Here is an 8,988-nt window from a genome sequence, read left to right on the forward strand (position 1 = left end):
ATGAAGAGGTGCATTGGTTTTTATATAAACCCAACCCTCTCTCTCTCTCTGTTACTTAACAGAAATAATAGATCCACTAATTTCGTAATACAAGAAAAACGCCAAGAAGTACTCTGTTAATACTTGAAGATCTTAGGTCGTGGAAAACGCAGGACTTCCGGCTTCGGCTTGTGATTCCTTGCAGAACCAGTGATACTGCTGCACTCGCAACATCTGCTTCCGTACAAAGATTAACAAAGTAATTTGTAAGTTCTATCCGTTAATTAACATAAACAAATAACAATATAGATATGAACAATTAATATTGTCCGTAAGTGTAAACATCCATGCACAATTATATATTGACAAAAGCTGCACATGAACACAAGTAGAGGATGTGAAATGTGAGCATTAGACACAAGATAAGGATCCATCCTTGTTACTATAAATGATCAAATAGCTAGATAGGGGCTAGTGACACAAGATAATGATATTTTACCTACAATATGAGTTTTAAATTACACAAAAAGTTACATGTCATATCTGCTACTATAGCTCGCAATTAAGCAATTGAGCCAATCTCAATTGCTTAATTGCGATTGATAATCGATCGAGTGAATAGAGTTGATGCTGAGTTGGATTGAGCTAAGCACGTTACACCTACGGAAGAAGGGGCCAAAAATAGTTTTGCTAATGCTTTGGTTAAATGATAGGTGAGAAGATTAGGTACTTGTTTTCAAGCTGAATGGTGATACTTCAGTCTAATTGTGAGAAGAGACTTTAGACTAGATAATGTCTTGTGCCCTTTGTCCCAATAACATTTAGACAATATGTAATTACAGATTCCATCTCGTATGGCACAGTCTGCTTTCCTTGTGTTTGCCTTCTGACATCAGTTTCTATATCCTTCTTTTTAAATTAGAGGGCCGGTTTTTAGAAAGGGAAGGAATGGATAAGGACAGAAATGTCATTTCATTTTTTTCAATAGTATTAATTAATGTTTTTAATTGATTAAATGACAAAATGGGGATATAAATAAAATGAAGAATAATTATAAGGAACCCCCAACTCCCATCCCCCCATTTTCCCCGCACTCTCTCTCTTCCTTAACTGTCATATATCTCCCCACTAATTTCACTAAAAGTTTCTTTTTATCCCCGTATTAAATTAGACTGTCATTTAATACCAATCCCCGCATTAATTATGCCTTCCTCTAATAACAATTCCCGCATTAATTTTTCCTTTAAAAACAATATCCGCATTAATTATACTGTTATCTAATAACAATCCCCGTTAATAAATGCTTATCTGTTAATTGATGTTCAAAAAAATATTTATCATTATTTCTGAGAAATATTTACCCTTGTAACATAGAGTATTTATCATTATGTCTGAGAGTATTTATCATGGATGTTTTACTGTAAGTTGCAATTATGTCTGATAAGTATTTATCTATGTAATACAAAGTATTTATCCATATAACATAAAGTATTTATCATTATGCATGAGAATATTTATCATTTATGTTTTACTGAAAGTTGCAAGTATGCATGAGAAGTATTTATCCATGTAACATAAAGTATTTATTCATATAATGTAAAGTATTTACACATGTAACATAAAGTATTTATCATTATGTCTCAGAGTATTTATCATCGGGTGAGGGGATTGTTTATTTAATGGTCTCCAGTTGTGCGGGGACGATTCAAAAAAAAAAGAAATTTTGTGCGGGGACAATTAAAGGATTGATTTATTCTTTTATAAATAGAGATCATTGCATAGGGTTTAATACCTGACAAATTCAAGTTAAATATTTTGATGCTTGAAGTTAAATACTAACAGTTTTTTAAATGCTCATTAATGATTGAGCGGTCCCCCCATGTTTAATGGTCCCCAGTTGTGCGGGGACGATTAAAAAAAAAAGAAAATTTTGTGCGGGGACAATTAATGGATTGATATATTCTTTCATAAATAGATATCATTGCAGAGGGTTTAATACCTGACAAATTAAAGGTAAATACTTTGATGCTTCAAGTTAAATATCCGCAATTTTTTAAACGCTCATTAATGATTGAGCGGTCCCCCCATGTTTTTTTTGACAATATCTGCGGGGATAAATGCTAGGATAGACCTGCGGGGATTGTTATCATGATCCTAAAATGAATGGGTTTGAATGGGGATTAATTAGAAGATGAGCATTCCTAAATATTGCCATCTCTCGATATTAGTTTAATTAATGACATGTATGAAGTTTTATTTTTAGAGTCAGTGAAATGATTTAAGCCCCTTGTATTAAATATTCGGTTAAAACCATCAAATTGATTTTGGATTTGTGTATATACAGATTCCGCAAGCTTTATTTACTAAACTAAACCTGTTTTTCCCAAAATATAAATGAAGCTATTTATCTAATATCAAAATTCAAATCTCTTGTGCACTCTTCAATTGTAGCTTAATTATTAACTATGTTCTCTTTTCCACTTGTAGAAGATAATTCCTCTTAATTTTACCGAACAATTTTTATTCTTTTAGATCAGCAATATTTATATTTTTTTTTACCAACTTTTTTCTTTAACGTATTTGGTTAAAAATATTCTTTTTAAGCACGTATAACTTTCTATAACAAAAAATAGTTACTTTCGTATTGAAAATAATCAAAATTTAAAGGTCAGAATCATGGATATAGGGGTGTTCATCGATTCGGTTTGGTTGAAACCGAACCGAACTGGGCAAACCAAAGTTTTATTCCGGTTTCAAAAATAGAACCGAACTGAACCGAACCGTTTTAGTCTATTAACTGAACCAAACCGAACCGAATCGAAGTTTTACTTCAGTTTATTCGGTTTGAACCGAAATTTGACTGCACAACATATAATAACCAGAAATCCAGAAAACCAAGTATAAAAATTAACACAAAAATCAAGTATTAAAAACAGAAATCCAGAAAACCACGTAATAACAGTACTTAGCAAGAAATCCATAAAACCATCTCACTAATGACGCCATATCTTTGTTCATTTCCAGAAAACCCAGTATAAAAATTAACGGGTTCAAAGCATCATCAAAACCCATTATGAATTTTATGAGAAACTATCAGATCTATCGTTACTTAAGCCAAATCATTATTTAACAAGGTCAATGGCGCTTTTAAATTCCTCAGAATCACCCTTTTTCTTTTAACGAAAAACCTGAAATTTCATAAATTGCATGGAGGTCCTTGTCAGTCCCATCACAAAAAGACCCTCGAGCATCAAACTTCTAAAGAATCAAGCAAGAATTAGATGACCATGATGGATATAAACAAATTTGTTCCTGTCCTAGAGGATAGCCGGACCTGCTATTCTAGAGAGAGAGAGAGAGGAATTGCAGCAAATTTGAACTCTATAAACATATATTCCCATATGCCTGATTTAAGATTTATAATCAACAATGACTTATGATTGAGTTGTCTTTTTATGGTAAATTATAAATGGGAAACAGCTAACAGTCATCGACCCTCAGTTCTCCGAAAATGCCCAGACTTTTTATACTAATCCTATAAACAAGTTCATTAGATCCGGTAATACTATGAAAACAATCCTATAAACAAGTTCAATGGATGTTCTGCAGATGAAACCGCGTGGTCCCAGATGAAAACGCGTGAAAGCTGTTGAAAACGTGTGGTCAACGAACAAAGTACAATCAACAGTTAAACTGAGGACCACCTTCTATGAACATACGCATATTATCCTGTGAACATACAAATATTATCTTGTGAACATACACATATTATCCTGTGAACATACACATATTATCCTGTGAACATACAAATATTATTCTGTGAGCATACATATTGTACTTGAAATTATGGCAGTTGAAAGCGCGTCGTTGCCGGTTATGGCAGTTGAAAGCGCGTGGCAAAAAAAAATCAGATCAAAAAAGAAAAGAAGGTTCAAAAAACGATTCAATTTTTAAAAAAAAGAAAAGCGGTAAAAATAGGAAGGGCTTAAATAGGAAAAATGGCGGTTGTAGTAGTGGGGACCGCGTCGTTGCCGGTTATGGCAGTTGAAAGTGCGTCGGAACTAAGCTAAAAAGAAAATGTTTTTATACACGGAGATTTTCGAAGGACTGTAGCCTGGGAACCTTACCTTTTCTCTTATAAATGTACCTTTTATTTTTGGTAACTAAGAAAATATACAGGGAAAAGATTGTGAGATGAGATATCATGCCTCGTTTTTAGAATTAATATTGAAAGAATTGAATCATATGCCAACAGAAAGCTCTAAGTTAATAGTTCACTGTTGAACTGAATCAATTGGACTGATAGTTTTTTGAAATACTTATATATTTATGAGATATAAGTCTTATAATGAAAATTATAATATATTATATAGTGAAAATTTCCACATAATACTAAATAATGTACTTTAAAATTAAATTATAGATGATTAAAAATGCAAGAATTTTTTTCATACTAAAATATGTGGAACTTCTTACAATATGCTTTCTTTTACATCAAAGAGATTTTATAGTTTTATACTTCATTTAGAATTGAAAAATTACATAAAAATTCTTCATTTTTTTGGATCAAACAAACTTCCGACGACCCATGTTTAAATTTCAATATATATATATATATACATATTGAGGAGGGTTCCACTGCCTCAATTTTTCCTGCCTCCACCGAACCTCCAATTTTAAACCGTAGATCAACCATATTCATCAACGGACTAGATTAAAAACTCCTCAGCGAAAAAAATCCCTCCAGTTCGCTTCTAGTTTATATCCATCGCCTCCAGTTTCCTTTTCTTTCTTCGTTCCTCTCTATAACGTGAACCTCTTCGCCACCACACTTCGCACCCCTCCGCCACCACCATTCGCACCCCTCCGCGCCACCTAACCCCCTCTTTGCCACCCCTCTCTCTCACACACAGCCTCTCCTTGACCCTTCTTGCTCACCACCTGATGAAACCCTAGATTCCGAAAGGCTCATCATCAGATCGGTCGAAGAAGAAGCGATCCCTCCCCCTTGCGAACAGAAATCAGGAAGGCTTCTCTCTCTACAGACCCCTTGTTCCCTTGGATTTAGGTCTCCAGACTATACAGTACAAAGAAGGCTTATACTTGTATGATCTGTTCAACTCGATGTTTTTGCTTCAAATAGTTTAATTTGACCGGTAAAACCATACAGTACAAGTATGAGATTTTTACTGTTACACTCAATGTTCTTCAAAATTACTTTAATTTTGTGGAATTTGCTTAAAATTAGCTGAAATTTACATTTTTTTTTTCTTTAGAGAAAGCCCGTAGGCGTGCATTAATTTCATACATAGTTTCATTACATCAAGATAAAAACTGAATATAAACTCTATTCCTACTGTTACTAAGATGAAGAACAAGTTAAAAAATAAAAAGTTGATTATGTAAAGAACAAAAAAAATAAAAGTCTAGGACTATAAGTTATCCTAGGTGTGTTTTGCCTGTTCCTGTAGGAAGCTGCATGGTATTGAAGCGCAATTGCTGCATCCCATATGAAAACATTGCCTGAGTAACTCTTGACTCTATTTCCATTCTTCTGCAGAAATTCTCACTTGGGTGTCCACTGAAGGTTTGTTTCATCCTTTGAGCCCAGTTGGTTAAGTCGTGTGTTGTTTTGAGATATTCCCCTTTAGCAAAGATTATCTTAATTCTATCCCCCATCTGTTGTCACTTGCATTGTCCTTGCTATGATTTTAGCTGCTTGCCAGGAGTGTAAGTCTTCTATGCTCTTTCCTTCAAAAGCCTTTGTCAGAATATTGGAGTCTGTATAGATCCGATATTCGGTGGATCCGTCAACATCCCCTTCTCAACAATCTTCTCAACCATTGAATTAATCCCTATTGCCTCTACTTCTAGTGCATCCTTTGCCTTTAGGTAACTATACTGTATTCTCACCAAATTACCTTGTTCATCAAAAATTTCCGCTCCAACCCCCTCAATTTCTGAAATGTCCCATGACCCATCTACCTGTACTGTACCAGTCGGAACTCCGATGGGTGTAAGGTGTTGTTGGTGTTGTATTTCCTTGTTCTGCAGTCTTTCTCTTGTGAATTGAAGTGCCTTTGCTCTTGAATTATATGCATTATTACCATGATTATTGCTTTTAGTATGACAAGAAGTACACTGCTAAATTATCTAATTCCCCCTTTTCTTCTCCTTGTTTCATTATGTAGAGGCTAATATCTTGCCATTTTTTCTAATTAAATAGCTAAAAGAAGAGATGGACAGTGACATGAGCGAGACAGAGCTTGTTCAATGGAGAAATTGTACTATTATATTTTTTTGATACCAGTCAATTGGAGATACAAGAGCTTGTTCAATGGAGAAATTGAAGAATCAATAGTGGATGCTTGTTCTTCATCGTGGTCTTTGTTCAATTTTTCTTTGTTTTTTGTTTATTCTACTGATACTAGCACATATTTGTTAGGTGTCACAATCTTACTTAAGGTGTAGAGTGGTACACCTCTGCCACCCTTTAAAGAGCATATAAGGGTTGTATTGGTAGTATGTCACAAATTTGGGGATGCAAGTGAGAAGTTCATTTTTTTCTTGCTTTTTTGTTTCTATTTTGAAAAAGTGAAAACAAATGTGTATATTTGTATGATTTTGATTCTATTATTATTTAATGATTGTTGAGATGGGAATCTATAAAGCTACTTGTGTGTTTTAATTTGTAATTGTAAGATTGAGTTGTTAAGCGTGATTCAGATGACAGAAATGGATTTAAATTAAAAGGTTGCTGTAACTTTGTGATTCAGATGATAGAAATGTATATCTATGTCACTTGTGATTCTAGTTATAATTGTAAATTAAATTTCTGACTCACAATTGTGATTGAACTTGTGTATTTGAATGCTAACTTTTCTGTTTTTCTAAAGACATAAATATTGTACCAGTGTATGGCACTTGCTAAGGGCAATAATTGAGACAAATTATACAATACATGTTTGAGCATACACTGTCATGACAAAAATAATGGCATATTATGCATACCATATGCTTCCGTACCAGTTGGAATCATGGTACACAAACAAAAAAGGTGCAAAGCTTGTTCCATTAATTACTTAATTGTATACAAAGCAACAAGACCGCACAGCTAACTTAGTAATCCTACATCACAACACAAAAATTACATCTCATACATACTATCCCTATTTTTATCAGACCAGCACACAAACTCAAGTTTGACAATTCGGTTTATTAGCAATATTTTTCCGATAGTTGTGCATCCAGTTCAATTCTATCTGCTAATCGACATGGAAGCAACTTGATGAGCTCAATACGAGTATTCAAATCAGGTGTCTTCCTTTTGCATTGTCTTTTGCCCCATCTCTGTCAAATTAAGCTACAAAAAAAACAACAACAAAACTCATAAACAAACAAACAAAAAGATATAACTAGATGACTACATCCTTGGAGAAAGCAAATATTACAAAATAGCTAGTTCTTATAGGACTATTTCATGGACTGGCACAAAATAAGAATAGTTTCATCACGCAATAGCAAATTCTTGAAAGGAAAACACCTAATTAGTGAACAAGTAACTGTTATTAAAATGACAAGGGATTTCTTGATTTTTCCTATATACACTAGAACATTAAACTTTTCGTAGAATAATGATGAAACAACAACTAATCAGCAATCTTAAATATAAATCCCTGTAACTCCTTTATTGTTGCTGGTTTTCTGACAAGTTGTGCCTGCTCTATCTGATAAGAGATGAGAATACATAACATGTATCAATTTCATCTACATTACCAGTATGGCTCCAATTCGTTATATTTTACAAAAAAAATCACATTTAACATGATATTGTATAAAGTTATATCATCTTGAATAAATTTCAAATTTACAAAAATACCATTCTAAGATATATCCATTTTTTCACCAACTATAAGATAAAATAAAGCAAATTAGACAAAATTACAAAATCAATTCAGTCCCATTTTTTTCAATGTCCCATGATACCAGTAGGAGCTTTATTTGCACACTATGGTCTTACCATACGTTAATAGCAAAGAAAATTGAAAACTTTGCAACTTATTTATGCATTCACAGGAAAAAAAATAGCAAAAAATGGAAAAAGAAATCAAGAAACAAATAGCTTGTACGGACCTAAATTCAAGAGGAGAAGTTGTAACTCATCGTCCCATCCTTATTTCTCATTCGCAAAGGGGAGGGATGAGAGGAGTTAGACAGCGAAAGATAGGCTTTGGAGAGGAGGAGATCGATGGGGGCAGTGTGCGCGGAGGGAGGAGGGTGGAGGCGGGGGCGCGCGGCGCGCGTAGGGGGGAGGGTAGAGTACGGAGATGAGGTCGAGGGCCAGACGGAGGGATTTGCGAGGGGGATAACAGAGATAGGGAGAGAGGCAGTACTGGAGGCGAATTGAAATAATTTGTTAGCTGTTGAGAGTTTTAATCCAGTCCGTTGATCAAATTACTAATAGACGGTTTATATTTGGAGGTTCAATGGAGGCATGAAAAATTGAGGCAGTGGAACCCTCCTCAATAGAGGTATATATATATATATATATATATATATATATATTTTGTAACAATATAGCTCGAAGTCTTGAAAAAAAATTATTTCCTTATATCAGAATTTTAGAGGAGCTCATTCAAGACATGAGTATAATTATTCAACAGAAAATGAAAGCTTTGTTTTACTTTTATTGAAATACAAAAGACAACACATAATTGTCCACATAATAATATATTCTACACGCTACTTTAATACGTTTTCTCCTCAAAAGGTACTTTACATTTTCTTCTTCAAAATGATTCTAATCTACTGCTATTATGTAAGAAAATAGCATGGCCCTCCTCTCTCAATTTTTTTTGTAAACTTTCTCAGATACTGCAAAGTCATAAGAGGTATCCAACTCTCTATCTTTGAATAATCAACAGTTTTAGAATTTTTTTCTTAATCAACTATGCTACTTCACCTTTCCTCTCCTCTCTTTCTCTTTATGCTTCTCTCTCTAAAACCTTT

The 8,988-nt window shown here is 33.8% G+C and overlaps 2 long non-coding RNA genes across 2 annotated transcripts; one reads left to right on the top strand and one right to left on the bottom strand.

Moving 5' to 3' along the window:
• The first annotated feature begins 4,956 nt into the window (after positions 1-4,956).
• LOC144569645 (uncharacterized) lies at positions 4,957-6,668 on the top strand. Its single transcript, XR_013516115.1, has 3 exons — positions 4,957-5,084; positions 5,451-5,871; positions 6,206-6,668. It is a non-coding gene; the product is annotated as an uncharacterized LOC144569645 (long non-coding RNA).
• A 352-nt stretch (positions 6,669-7,020) lies between these two features.
• LOC144569079 (uncharacterized) lies at positions 7,021-8,362 on the bottom strand. The gene is made up of 2 exons (XR_013515970.1): positions 8,113-8,362; positions 7,021-7,342 (listed from the first exon to the last, which is right to left on the bottom strand). It is a non-coding gene; the product is annotated as an uncharacterized LOC144569079 (long non-coding RNA).
• Positions 8,363-8,988: the final 626 nt, after the last annotated feature.

Source organism: Carex rostrata, chromosome 18 (genome assembly GCF_964058835.1).
Source record: "Carex rostrata chromosome 18, lpCarRost1.2, whole genome shotgun sequence".
NCBI lineage: Eukaryota > Viridiplantae > Streptophyta > Magnoliopsida > Poales > Cyperaceae > Carex > Carex rostrata.